The sequence below is a fragment of the Pipistrellus kuhlii genome, unplaced genomic scaffold (genome assembly GCF_014108245.1).
Source record: "Pipistrellus kuhlii isolate mPipKuh1 unplaced genomic scaffold, mPipKuh1.p scaffold_m20_p_6, whole genome shotgun sequence".
In the NCBI taxonomy this organism is placed as follows: Eukaryota; Metazoa; Chordata; class Mammalia; order Chiroptera; family Vespertilionidae; genus Pipistrellus; species Pipistrellus kuhlii.
In genome coordinates this window covers 65,073,644-65,088,618 of record NW_023425562.1, presented here as the reverse complement: position 1 = coordinate 65,088,618, position 14,975 = coordinate 65,073,644, and positions in this window count along the sequence as shown.

Below are 14,975 nucleotides of genomic sequence, written 5' to 3'. Positions count from 1 at the left end.
CTGAGAAGAGACTGTTCCTCTCCTGGGTTAGTCAATTTTTAGAGATAATAAAGGAACTAGCCAGGAGCATGCATTTGATATGCAAACTAACTAATCTACATCCTGACCTCCTCTATCTGGGCAGGGCACCCCAGGAGATAGTCTTCCTCTGCCTTGATCATCCCAGGACCAGGGCCAGGTGCCAGGTAACTAGGGAGCACCCTGTAGCCCCAAGCCCACCTAAATTACTCCAACGAGCCAAACCTACACTGTTCACCCTGCTCTGCCTTGCCTTCCCTGGGGAAATGCCAATAAAGGCCTTGGCCTGTGCAGTGCCCTCACACCTGCCTTCTGCCTCCTGTCCATTCCTGAGTCTTTCCCATGTGGTTCTGCCTGGTGTGCCCGGTGTCCTGTCCCTAGATCTGTGAGATAATAAACGTTGTGTTTTCTGAGCCTCTCCTCAGTCTTCTCTTGTGACCACACCTGCTGACTGTCTCAATAAAGGATATAATACAGGTCCTTGGGCTTCTGATACTGGTTCCCAAGGCTTCCATCCTTAAGTTGTGGTGATTCGTTGTCACCTGAGCACTTTTTCCATCTTTACCAATCATCCAGGCACTGATATCTTTATGGTCATGTTTCTAGCCTGAGGACCCCCTCAAAAAGAGCTGCTAGAATTGACCATGCGATCCCTTCGGCTCTGGAAGTTCCTAGAAAAATATCCTTTAGTCAGGGTGGATCTCAAACACCAGTCCTGGTTAAATACTGTCTAGAAATCAAAAGCTGGCTTTGTTCCAGGAGACTTTACTTTTTTTTTTTTTTTTTTATCCGTCTTTTCTCTCTTCCCCAACTTAAACAGGACCCCCCAAAAAAACACCGTCTACGTTGTAGAGCAGGAGACAGCCAGACTGCCAAGGTTAATATTTGCATTTGGAAGCATGGCCCCTGTCGAACGGGCCTCCAAGCTTTCCCTTAGCCCGTGTGTTGGCCAAACAGTCCTGCTCTTAATTCGATTTTTTACAGTTTCAAAGGGAGCTGAATGTTTTCATGGGAAGGGACTGACTGGGCACGGAGGAGGCTGTGATAGTGGCAGGGGCCGGTTTCCCGGGGTCCTGCTCAACCTCCCCAGCTGCCCCCCTTTCAACCTCAGGCCAAGCTGGAGAAACCCACGGGGTCTGGGGAGACAGAGGTACCGATGGAGTTGGCTCAGCGCACAAACCCCCAGTGTTCCACCCGCCCCGAGTCCAGTGCCAAGGCTCATCCTCCGGAGACACTGACGGCTCTGTTCTGCGGGGCACAGCCTTGCATCACTCCGCTGGGAAGAGGTGCGTGCTCGACCTCCCCTCTTGCAAAACGGAGCCCCGCCAGGGAGCAGGGCCAGAGACCTGATCTTGCATACACGCAGGAGTGTCCAGCTCAGGGAGGTGACTCATGTTTCTCCTGGCGCCCCGTGGAGGTCAAGGGCGCCTTCCGTGGTCTTGGGGGAAGGACAGGGGAGTGCAGCGCCAGCCTGGGACCTGAGACGCTGCCTCCTGAGAGGCTCCCTGGGCACTGCCTGCCATTGGTGAATTCTGGTGCCCAGAGGCCTCAAGGATCAGAAAGGGCAAGTTGGTGTGAAACGAAGTCAGCCAACAACATTCCCTACATTCTGATTACATGCTACTGTTTAAAAAAAAAAAAAAAATCTATATGCAAACAAATAAGTACCAAACAGAAATAAAAATTTTAACTCTGGTTTCTTCATTTTCTGCAATGTGGTTCTATTCTATTTATAATTTTTTTAAAAAAAGTGGAAAAGAAATAATATTAACATATTCCCCAGTTTTTCAAAGGTACAGGGCAGGGCTACTCTTCAAGGCATCTGGTCGAGTGAATGTGTGTAAACACACATACACTTGGGGAGGCAGTGGGGGTTCTGGGAGTGGGTGGGGGAGGGAGCTTACCTGTGTGAGGCCTAGTTTTTATTTATTTATTTATTTATTTATTTATTTATTTTTACACAGAATGGAGCACAGGAGGATGCTGGGAGACTTAAGACCTCTGCTATGCCTCCAGCCAAGGAAATCTTGGAGGCCACTGGGGCTGTCTCCTGAGCCTGCCGTGGCCCATCCATCATGTCAGCCCCTGAGTGAGGCTGGAGTGACTGAGCACAGAGTTGCAGAGATGGAGAAGGACCAGCATAGTGGGCCAGGGGTAAGGGGGAGGCAGAAAAGACAAGGGCCTACGGAGATGGAGACGGAGACGAGAAAGAAAAACAAGGAATTTTCAGGAACTTGGCCTCAGGGACATCCTCTCTCACACTTGGTGTGGACCCTATGGGCTAACCTCGCGTTTCCCTCCCTGATGCAGCCAGGAGATCACTGAGTGAATAAAGCTTTTGTTCCAGAAAACAAGGTGCCAGCCTTGTGGCACTCTGGGCAGAAGTGTGTGCTGGACCTCCCTCTGGACACAGAGGACTCCTGGCAGATATTCCTGTGAAACCTTAAGAATCTCATCATCTCTTCACTTCCAACTTCCCATCTCATGTATAGATCCACCCCCTCCCATGGACTGCACTCACTTCATTTAAAAAAAAAAAAATTAACCATTTACTTAATTGCACACTTTTGTAAAAATCTGAAAAGTCTGATTTTAAATGTTTTGTTGAAGGAAACTTTGGGCTTGGGAATCTAGTCTGGGCAGGTGTGTGTGTGTGTGTGTGTGTGTGTGTGTGTGTATGTGTGTGTGTGTGTGTTGGGGCTATTTTTTCCTCCATACTAGCTGGGTCCTACCATTCAACTCAATTCTGACACTATTTACTAAGAGAGCATCAGATCCCACAGGTTAAAGATGCAATCCCATAAGAGTGCCTCCCACTTTTTTTTTTTTAATTTTATTTTTTAATATATTTTATTGATTGTTTACAGAGAGGAAGAGAGAGGGATAGAGAGTTAGAAACATTGATGAGAGAGAAACATCGATCAGCTGCCTCCTGCACAGCTCCTACTGGGGATGTGCCTGCAACCAAGGTACATGCCCTTGATGGGATTCAAACCTGGGACTTTTCAGTCCGTAGGCCAATGCTCTATCCACTGAGCCACACCGGTCAGGTCCTGCCTCCCACTCTAGACACCAATTCCAAGTCCAGGTTCTTACCTATACTTCTGGTCTACTGGCTATAAATCAGAGGTTCCCACGACCCTCTCCTTGGATTCAATTAATTTGCTACAGCAGCTCACAGAACCTCAGAGTGACAGTGTACTTACTCGATGACCAGTTTATTAGGAAAGGTTGTAGCTCAGGACCAGGCAGATGGATGAGATGCCTAGGGCAGCACACGGGGAAAGGGGATGGAGCTCCCATGCTTTTCCTGAGTACACCACCGTCTCCAAATCTCCACATGCTCACCAACCTGAAAGCTTCCCAGACCCCATCTTTTTGGGGTTTTTGGAAGCTTCATGACCTAGGTACAATTGATTAAATCACTGGCCATTGGAGATTGGTCACCCACCAGCTCCTTTTCCCTCTCCCAGGTGGAAGTGGCATGTGGGTGGGGCTGAAAGTTACAACCCCCTAATTCCATGGTTGGTTCTCTTGGCAACCAGGCCCCTTAATCCACCCTCCTAAGGTGCTTTCCAAAACTCACCACATGAACATGAACAAAGACACTCTTTTCCCATCTCTTAGGCGCAGTGTTTCCCAAAGTGTAGTACGCCTACCCCCAGGGGTACGGGAAGAGTTTGGTGGGGGTACGTGTTGCACCGGAGTTTGGTGGGGATATGCACTGCACCGTGCTTAGCTGCGCCTAATTCTGCGTTCTCATGAGTACGAGGAGTACTCAGCGTTACGAAAATTATAGAAGGGGTACACATATGTCAAAAGTTTGGGAAACACTGAAGGGAATTTCAAGGGCTTGAGAAGCTCTGTGACAGAAATGGGAAGACAGCCAGACATCCGTGTATATGTATTTGTTATTGTAAATCACAGCATCACTCCCCAGAGCCTGGATGTCAAGACCAAGGGCACTTCCTACCCTTCACAGGTCATGCTTCTCCCTTCAGGATAAGATTCCTGCTAGTGTCACACAACCAAATTAATGTACATTGAATGCCAGAAAGGAAAATCCTCCTTCATAAACCAAAAACGATGGGATCAGCCTGGGGTGGAGCAGTTGAGAAGAGGGTGGAGTAGGACATGGACAAGCTGAAGGGCTAAAAGCAAGAACATTCTTTAGTGGGATGTGTGCAGAAGCCATGGGCCAGGAGGACCGACGGCAAGGCTAGCCTGGCTCTATTGTCCACTCTCAGAAATGGGGCTGCCCAGTTAGACTTAGGAATTCTCCCAGGTTCTGGAATCCTCAGGAGTGAACGCTACAGGGTGAGGTCCCTCCTGTCTTTCTTCCTCCAGGCTGGCTGTGGCCATCTGCTGGGAGACCTAAAGCAGACTAGAGTGGAAGAGGGTGGAAATGCAATTCACCGAGGCCTTAGGGGAGTAAGAAAGTCTCCCTGGGAGCCTTCCCCCCACCCCCATCTCAGGACGGGGTGAGCCATCTGTGGTTTAGGAATTTCCTAGTAAGTAGGGCATGGACCATAGTTGCTTGGCCCAGGTCCACAGCCCGGGGCCATTAGGGAGAAACATAGAAAGAAAGGAGATGGATTTCTTTTGTTTGTTCCCTAGTCCAGGTGTGATTTGCGGGAGTCTCCTTGGCTTTTGGATTTGGAAACTTTCACAAGGGTAAGAAGTGAAATTAGTATTGTCTCTAGAGCCCAGGTACCCGAGGAATGAAGCCAGCAGGGCCATTTCCCCAGCCAAGCTGCCTCCCTCAGGCACTGCCCGGCCCCTGCTCTCCCAGCAGACTGATGGGAGAGCGGGTCTTTCTGGTGGAGGTTTTGGCTTCCCCATGTGGGCCTGGGCCTCCTTTAATGCTACATGTGGGCGTAGAGGCTGGAAGAGGAATTTCTCATTTTGCCAAAGATGTGAATGCCATGGAGCAGGCCTCTGCTTGAGGTAAGAGAGACCAGTGCAGGAACACTTGCCCCCATTGGCTGGGACCCTCTCCTGACCCTTCAGCATCTTAGCTGTGTTGCAATATTTCCTCTGGAGAAAGCTCCCTCTCAGAGGCTCTGCCAGCAAGGCGCATGAGAGCAATTTTTTGCTCATTTTGAGACATTCGTTCCTGCATCCCTGCCAGCTCCATCCTTTAGCTTCTTCTTGGCCAGCCCCTGATGGCAAGAGTGACTGACCCAAGCTGGGCAAGCGCCCACTCCCCACACCCACGTGCCTTCAGGGGGCACCCTGTCGGGTTTATGTGACCCCCCCCCCCCCTCGTTCCCATCCAAAGGGGGCCCTTGTGTACTTTCATCAAACAGGACATTCCAAGGCCCTCTGAAACCTTTCATGTCCCTTGTGCAATCTCCAAAGTTGAAAGCAGAGAAAGTGCGAGCCAGATATTGTCATCCAAGGGCCGGGAGTTCCACAAATTCATCAGGCCGGGAGTGTCTCCGATGAGCCCGGGGAAGTGAATTCCCCTGTCACCCTTGGCAGGGCTGAGCAACATGGGTCATGCTTTTGACTTGCACAACCCTGGCTGTCAGGCTGCTCCAAGCACCTCAGAAGGGAGACTGTTTTCTGATGTTGGAAGGGCAGCCTCCACTACCCGCAGGGCCTGTCATGGTCTGCCGACTCTACTCCCCATCAGGTTCCAGGGCCCCTGACCACAAAGCAACGCTCCGTCACAGCTCATCTTAATGCACATGGCAGACAGAACCGAGCCTTCTTCTCTCTGAGAGAAACATCCTGGAAATAGCTAAAAGTCAAAACAAACAGAAAAACAAACGACCCGTCCAGACCTGCACTCTGTGCCCCACTAAAAAAACAAACTGTCTGGGTTTTCGGGTAAAGAAGGTTTGGGTAGGCTGGCTCCTATGTGTGGCTCCAGAAAACTGGCTGAGTATTGTAATTAATTGCTAAAATGGCCACAAGCTCCCTTAACTCTGCAGCTGCTCTCATCAAGGGGTAGAATCTGTTTATTTCCTCACCCACAGAATTTGGGCTGGCCCGTGACTTGCTTTGGCTCATAGAATGTGGCAGAAATGAGCCTGCCACTTCTGAGTCTGGGCCTCATGGGGTATTGCACGCTTTCTCTCACTCTCTTGTGACCGCCAGGTGAACAAGTCCAAGCTAGCCTGTTGGAAGGTGAGAGACATGTGACTAGTCCCCTTCTTGCCTGACCGACAGCCACCCAGTTACTCAGATGTGATTGTGGCCATTCTGGAGCAGCCAGCGACCAGCTGACCCCCCAGTAGCTCAAAGACACATGAGAGAGTCTAGCCAAGCCATCCCAGATGGATGAGAAGGATCACCCAACACATCCATAGAGTTTTTCAAAATAATAAATGGTGGTTGTTTTAAGCCACTAAGTTTGTTGTAGTTTGCTATATACCAAAGTTAACTGATACACCAACAAATCCATCATCAAGAGAAGGGTGGGAAGAAGGGAGAGGTGAGAGAAAAAGATTTTCTAGTAGGGGGTTGTCATAATGGTTTGTTTAACCTTCTCATATATAAATTATCTCCTTTGCTTTATCATCAATTTTAATTTTATAGGCAAAGTTCAAAGAGGACAGGTAAGGTGCTTAGTCTCATTCTCAGAGTGGCAGGTTGGAGACTCAGCTCCTGACCAGTCTAGTTTTCTGTAGGGGTCCTATTCCCCTACCCCCAAAATTCACAATGGGTGTTCACACTATTTGAAAATGCCAAACAGTACTGTAGTTGGGGAGTATTGCTTAGTGCAGTGTTGGGCAAACTGCTGCTCGCGAGCCACATGTGACTCTTTGTCCCCTTGAGTGTGACTCTTCCACAAAATACCACTGGGCGAGTCTATTTTGAAGAAGTGGCATTAGAAGAAGTTTAAGTTTAAAAAATTTGGCTCTCAAAAGAAATTTCAATCATTATACTGTTGACTAATGAGTTTGCCAATCACTGGCCTAGTGGATTAGTCTATTGGCATTAGAGTCACGTAGACCAGGGTTGAAATCCTAGCTCTACTCTTCCCAAGGGCCCCAAGGTTAAGCATGGGGCTTAATTTCTTAGAAAAGGTGAAAGTATTCTGTTTTCAAAGGACTAGAAAAAGTTAGCATGCTTCTCCTCTCGTTCTGTGATGACATTTGAAGTGCCTTAGTCAACTTGGGCTGCTATAAGTAATACCATAAACAAGGCATTTTTAAAAAATGAACATTTATTTCTTAAAGTTCTAGAGGTTGGAAGTCTGAGATTGGGATTCAAATTTGGTAAGTAAGGATTCCTCTTCCTGTTTTTTCACACGGCTGTCTTCTCATTGTGTTCTCACATAGTAGAAGAGAGAGCCAGCTGTTTGGTTTCTTCTTACAAGGGCACTAACCTCATTCGTGAGGGCTCCACTCATGACCTAATTAGCACAGAGGCCACATATCCGAATATCATCACATTGGAATTAGGGTTTCAACATATGAATTTGGGAGGCACAAACCATCAGTTCAAGTGCAGGAAGCACACCCTACCTTTAGCACAGCTATGAGCCCTGGGACCACTAGGCACTGTATGAGGGACCTGTTAGCAGATGAATCTTCCTGTGCATATAATTGATATCAGCTTGCTTTTAGAATTCACCTCAGGTGAGTTCCTGTTTACCCAGCCTTCAGGGGTCCTCAAACTTTTTAAAGTGGGGGCCAGAGAGCTGGAGGGCCGGACTATATGAACTACTAATTCCTACTGTAACACCTCGGCTGCGCTCACTGCCCAAAAAACCTGGCGGGCCGGATCAGACTCCTCTGCGGGCCGCATGTGGCCCGCGGGCCGTAGTTTGAAGACGCCTGTAAGCTGAAGGTTTGAGTATTTTCTAGAACTCGCTAGAGAAGTCTTAGCATTTAATATGACTGAAAGAGGCAAGTATTTACAACCGTAAACCTTAAATTACCTTTCTATTTGTCATTTATTTTCCATTGGCCCTTTCTTTCCTGGGCAAATTCAGTCTCTTCTGCACGTCAGTTTTCTTGCTTTCCTTTTTCCCCCCTAGTTTTATTGAGATATTAGAGGCCCAGTGCACGAATCCATGAATGGTGAGGTCCCTCGGCCTGGTTGGTTGTCAGGGCCGATTGGGGCCCATCTCACCCAGTCCCTATTGGCCGGACCCCAGAAGCAAACTAACCTACTAGTCAGAGCATCTGTCCTCTGGTGGTCAGTGCACATCATAGCGACTGGTCAAGCAGTCGACCAAACCGTCGACCAATGGATTGAACACTTAGCACATTACACTTTTATTATATAGGATAATTGACATAAAACATTGTGTTAATTTAAGGGTATAACATAATCATTTGACATAGATATTTGCAAAATGATTACCATAAAAAGTCTAGTTAACATCTCTCACATCATCTCACATAGTTACAATTTTTTTCATGTGATGAGAACTTTTAAGATCTACTTTCTAGCAACTTTTTTTCCCTGTTTTTTTTTTCTATCAACTTTCAAATATACGACACAGTATTGTTAACTATAATCACAGTTGTCTTACTTTCAAAATGTAGATAAAAGAATGAGATAGATAATAAAAGCTAAAGTATCATAAGAATATCAACTATTTTATTATTATTACTAGGGGCCCAGTGAATGAATTCATGGACCTTGAAAGTACAGTGGTGCCTCACACAACGAACTTAATTCATTCCAGGAGCAAGTTTGTTATGCGAAAACTTCGTTATGTGAAACGTGTTTTCCCATAACAATACATGTTAAAAAAAATAATTCGTTCTGTAGCATAAAATATGCTAAGATGACATAAAAAAGATAAATTTTTTGTTATTATTTTTATTTAGATACATCATGATATAAAAAAAATATTGAGTTTAACTTAAAAGGACGACTGCCGTGATACGTGCGTGATTTAATTCGTAATGAAGAACGATTGCTGCGATACGTGCTTAAGTTAAGCGCAGTGACTAACGACTGCCTGCAGTGCCTGCTCGGAAGGATGCAATACATCGGCAGCGATCGTGGAAGCTCGGGCAAAGCGGTCGTGGAAGCTCGGGCGACTTCATTGTGTGAATGAAGTTCGTTGTATGAATCATGAAATGAAGTTCTTTGTGTGCAGCGTTCACTGTGTGAGGCATTCTTTATGCGAGGCACCACTGTAACTGTGAGCCACGAGGCTGTGATGTGCACAGGGGCAGGTCTTGGCCCATCCTCTGTGCCCCGGCCCAGCCCCTCCCACCATGTTTCCCAGTTCCCTCTCTGCTGGCAGCCCCACTACACTGCCACCATTCCCACGTACTGATAGCACTGGCCTCGTTCAAAACCACTGATGGTATGGAGCAATTGGGGCTGGTGCCAGCAGTGTGTGTGAGCAAGGCTGGTGCTATCAGCAGATGTGAGTGGCAGCTGCTGCCCTGATCACCCCTCAGGAGCAAGGGGAGATGGAGAAGCCCTGAGGGGTGATGAGGGTTGGCAGCCGCTGCTCATACCTTCTGCCAGCACAGACCGTGCGCGTGGGAGCAAAGAATTTTCAGTAACCACCAGAGGCTTGCCCTAATGACAGTGACAGGTGCCTCACTTTGGTGTGGCAACCCCACTCACCTGTCCCACCATTCTGCCCAGGTTGACTCCCGCCATGTTCCGTGCACGCCCCCTGGTGGTCAGCGACCAATTGTTCAGTTGTTTGGTTGGTTGGTTGTTCCACCATTCAGTCTATTTGCATGTTATAGTTTTATATATAGAGATTATTATTAGTAGTAGTATTACAAGAGTAAAGTTATTACTGAAGTTTATTTAAATGGCAAATTTTAAAAGTTCTGGGTTAAATAAAAGACATGTATCCTACCTCTTTCAAAACTAAAAGTTCCTAGAACACCTAGAACACTTTAGCACACTGATATGATGACTTTTTTCTATGTGGCTGGATGTATTAGTTAGAAATACTGCATATAAAAGAATATGCATCTACCAGTGACTTAAATAAATAAGCAGTTATTTTCTTACCTGGTAAGAAGTCTGGAGATGGGAGGTTGCTGGCATTGGTTCAGTTGCTCAATGATGCCCAGGTGCCCACTCAGTCACCCTTAACATATTTGCTTTCATCTTCATGCTTACTGTCTCATGGTCTCAGAATAGCTGCTACAATTCCAAATCCAGGGAGGAAGATGGGAGAACCCAGAGTTTCCATAGAAACTCCCATTGCATTTGTTTGTTCTTTATTTAGGTCTCATTGACTAAAAATGTGTCATATAACTACCTAAGCTGCAAGGGAATCTGGACAGGATTTACTTTTCCCAGGCATTTTAGTAGAGACAACCAAGAAGGAAATACTTGTGAATGTGTTGGCACAACTAAGCAACACTGATCCCACAGGGGGAATTTGCATATTTATTTATTTACTTTTTCTTGCACATACATCCTGATATTTTTATAACAGACATGTTGTGTGTTTGTATAATAAACTTATTAAGTTCTATTATTTTAAAATACCTATATAATTAAAAAGTAATATGCAAATTGATCATCACTCCAAAGCACAAGATGACTGCCCTTATGTGGTCAAAGATGGCTGCCCATGTGGACACAAGATAGTCACTACAAGATGGCCAGCAAGGGAGGGCAGTTGTGAGTTATTAGGCCATCAGGGGAGGGCAGTTGGAAGAGACCAGGCCTACAAGGGAGGGCAGTTGGGGGTGATCAAGCCTGCAGGGGAGGGCAGTTAAGGGAGACCAGATCAGCAGAGGAGGGAAGTTGGGGTGACCGGACCTGCAGGGAAGGGCAGTTGGTGGGGGGGGGGGGGGGTGTCTCAGGCCTGCCATGGAGGGCAGTTGTGGGAAATCAGGCTGGCAAGGGAGCAGTTAGGCATCAATCAGGCTGGCAGGGGAGTGGTTAGGGGGTGATCAGGCTGGCAGGCAGAAGCAGTTAGGGGCAATAAGGAAGGCAGGCAGACAAGCAGTTGGGAGCCAGCAGTCCTGGATTGTGAGAGGTATGTCCAACTGTCTGTTTAGGCCCTATCCTAGCTGGGTCGGGCCTAAATGGGCAGTCGAACATCCCTCAAGGAGTCCCAGATTGGAGAGGGTGCGGCCTGGGCTAAGGAACACACATCCTGTGCATGAATTTTGTGCACTGGGTCTCTAATAATCAAATAAAAGACCTCAAGCTACTGTTGGCATATTGAATACGATACAGAAATGGTTTGGTTATTCATGTGTTGCCTCTTGGTGGTGTCTCCTCTTGTCTTCCAAAACAAGCAAAATATTAATGTTCAACAAGTGAAAAAGGTTGGCAAACCACCACTTGTGACTCTGGGGCAAGAAGGATCATGTCTAATTGAGTTATTCTATATTATACCCCCTATAGATCACCTTTGGATGTTGTTCTCTGCCAGAGATCACTTATAAGAAAGGAATAAAAGCTTGAGACACTTGGAGACAAATTCAAAAGCAGTCATTGCTGATTTAAAAACTTTGGCGGAATGAGGTATGCTGGAAAAGTTTATAATCAAAATCCTGTTCTTTGAGTCTGGGAGAAAAACCAGCAACTGTTATTGACAAAGTGGCTGATTAGCAAATAGAGGAGGTGACAAATGATGGCACCAGGAGATGTTGCAATCTGCAACATGTTACAGATTAGCTGGTGTTGTCCTCACCAATGAGACCAGTTTTAGGCAGAGGGGAAAAAATGTGGCTTGATTTAGAGTTGATGATATAATGTGTCTAGTCATTGGAGATCAAAAGAAAGTTTGCCTGCAAAACATTGCTAATGAAACTGGAGCAAAGAGTAGGTTCTTCTCTTCCGTGTGTCCAAGGGAAGTTTTGCTCCGCACCACGCCAATGGGATGTGAGTCACAGTACATTCTCTGGGATGTGGTCGTGGCACGTGACCTCATGTTCAACCCCACCAGCCATACAACTCTGCAGATTTATCAATTGTGTGTATCAGTCCTTTTAACTCCTGATGATTTGGGGGAACAAACACACTGTTCTTTTCTTTTCCTATGGTGGATGACTAGAGACTGCAGGCACTTTGTTTTATATTTTCTTAGAAAGTGTGTGTGTGTGTGTGTGTGTGTGTGTGTGTGTGTGTGAGAGAGAGAGAGAGAGAGAGAGAGAGAGAGAGAGAGAGAGAGAGAGAGAGAGAGGGAGAGAGAGAGAGAGAGAGAGAGAGAGAGAGAGAGAGAGACAGAGAGACAGAGAGACACAGAGAGACAGAGAGACAGAGAGATATGCTGGTGGGGGGTTGTGGAAAAGCAATTCACTTTCTTATTCCCATTCTTTAAGATCAGATTTTGAACAGCCCATCTGTGACAACTTAGTATCTTTTTCTTCAAACTGGAAACGAATAAGTGGAGATTGAATTGATCTACCTCTTCCTTAGATAACTTTGAGGAATGCTGAAGGCACATATAAATTCAAGCAAGTTCAAGAAGTGAAAGTCATGCCCTTCGCAGTGTGGAATTAGCATGAAGGAAGACAAAGCATTCAACCCCAGGAAAAGAAATCTGTATTCTGGAGCTTGGAAGAACTTCAGGGTGGAGAATTTATCCTGTGCAAGGGCACATTCTTTCTTTGATACAGTGGAAACCATCGACCTTGCTCAGCTCCCTTCGGTTAAGTTCCCGGGGCCTGTATTTCCACAGAATTTCTATTTATAAGACCACGGAGGTGCTGAAGAGCTGTCAGAGCCACACTCAAAGCTTCCCCGAAGCAAGCACTCACGTTTCCTTTCAGCTGGCCTCTGGTTACTGAAAACATTTGCTGAAAATTGCTGTCCCACTCAAGAACTGTCAAAGGTAATTGTGTTGCACAAAAGTTACCGAGAAACATGAAATAATATGGTTACCACCTGGCGACCAAATCAATAGAACCTGTCTGATGAGCCTCGAGCCTGCCACATGTGTACATGCCAGTTTCTGTCTGAAAACCACGACAGCATAAATTTGTGAGGAAGACGTGTATCAGAGGCCTCTTAGTGGCAATTTACGATACAAATCCCTGTGCAAAGGGCAGTTGTCAGGTCACCAAATCCAGTGAGGTCTGCAGTTCTAGGGGTGGCAGACAGGGGAAAGATGGGGGGAGCATTAAGCACTTTGAAAATGTGGATCTGTGTGAAGCACGTAGCAGTACTCACTTCTAAAAGCCAGGTCTAGACTTGGCTATGCTCACAGCTGGCAGTGACCTTGGTGTCTATGACAATAAAAATCAGAGACTCAGGAGCTGGGGGAGGTGGCGAGAGAGGCTTTCTGAGTCTTCATCCCCTGCCCTTTGCGGCTGGCCCACACCTTGCCCATCCAGATGAGCAGGAATCTCTTTTCCTCTCAAAACTCCCAGGGAAGGAAATCCTCCTCATTCTTAGTTGTCACATTCCGTCAGTCATGGGGATACTTATAGGGTGAGTGTAGACCTCCACTAACACCTAGAGTCCATCCTGGCAGCCAAGCATGGGGGGTGTGCATGCCCAACCCCAACCCTCCCTGCACCTGTATCAGGCCCATGGGGGTGGGGGCAGGGGCAGAGGGAAGAGGGAGCCTCTCAGTGGGGGTTGGGGAGCAGGTAGCCAGGAGCACTGCCACGCGGTGGTGAGGAGGCCACAGGAGCCAGCACTGCTCACGCACCCCTTTCCTATTGGACTTCACTTACAAAATACGAGATCAAAGATAAAATTATTAAGATTTTTAAAATGGTGACTGTAGTGTTAAACCCAAGTGCAGGACCCCTTTCTGAGGTGAGGGCCCTGTGTGACTTCCCTGTAGCACACCAATGAAGCCAAGCCTGGTGAAATACATTCTCTGTTGGGATTGTGAAGGCAAAGCACAAACTAATGGATATCTTATTGTTGGAATGCTCTCGCCTGATGACTTTGGTTACCATTCTTTTCTATGTAACTTGTGAATTTTTGGAAGCTTTAGGATCTTTCTTTTAACCTTAGTATTCAGAAATTTCTCAACTGTGCACATTGGTGTAAATTTTCATTTGTTATCTGGCGCTTTCAAAAAACTTTCTGTGTGGAGACCCCTGTCTTTCTGCTCTGGGAAATTGTCTAGCACAGTCTCTTTGATAACTTTTCTCCTTTTTCTCTGTTCTTCTTGCAACTGCTGTTCCTGGATATTTGATTAGTTCTCTAACTTGTTTTCCTTTCTTTCCTTAGTTTCTCTATGTTCATTGCCTCTTCCCTTGGGGAATTGTACTAAACATTGTCAATTTTCTATTAGATTAAAAATTTTCCACCATCATATATTTTTATTTACAAGATCTCATTTTTTCTCTTTAATTTTTCAAAGCAACCTATTCTTATTTTGACCCATTATGGTTATTACTTATTTGAGAATACTAATCATATATTCAATAATTCTAAAAAATTTTTAAAGCAATTTGTATCCTATTGCCCTTTTCTTTCTTATTTTTATTTTATTTTTTAATCTATTTCATTGATTTTTTTTACAGAGAGGAAGAGAGAGAGATAGAGAGTTAGAAACATTGATGATGCTCTACCCACTGAGCCAAACCAGTTTTAGCTCTTTCTTATCTTTAAATACATTTTTATTGATTTCAGAGAGGAAGGGAGAGGGAGAGAGATAAAAACATCATGAGAGAGAATCATTGATCGGCTGCCTCCTGCACACCCTCTACTGGGGATTGAGCCCTCAACCCGGGCATGTGCCCTTGACTGGAATCAAACCTGGGACCCTTCAGTCCATAGACTGGCACTGTATCCACTGAAGCAAACCAACTAGGCTTAAAATTTTTTTTTATTGATGGCTTGATTTTAGAAAAAGAGAGAGAGAGAGAGAGAGAGAGAGAGAGAGAGAGAGAGAGAGAGAGAGAGAGAGATCTGTTTATCCACTTTTATGCATTCATTGGTTGATTCCTATAACGTGCCCTGCTCGGAGGATCAAACGCAAGCTTGGCCTATCAGGATGACAGTCCAACCACACTGAGCTACCCCGCCAGGCTTATTTTCAATACTTTTATTTGTTTCTGCCTTTTTTTTCTATTTGTTTATCTTAT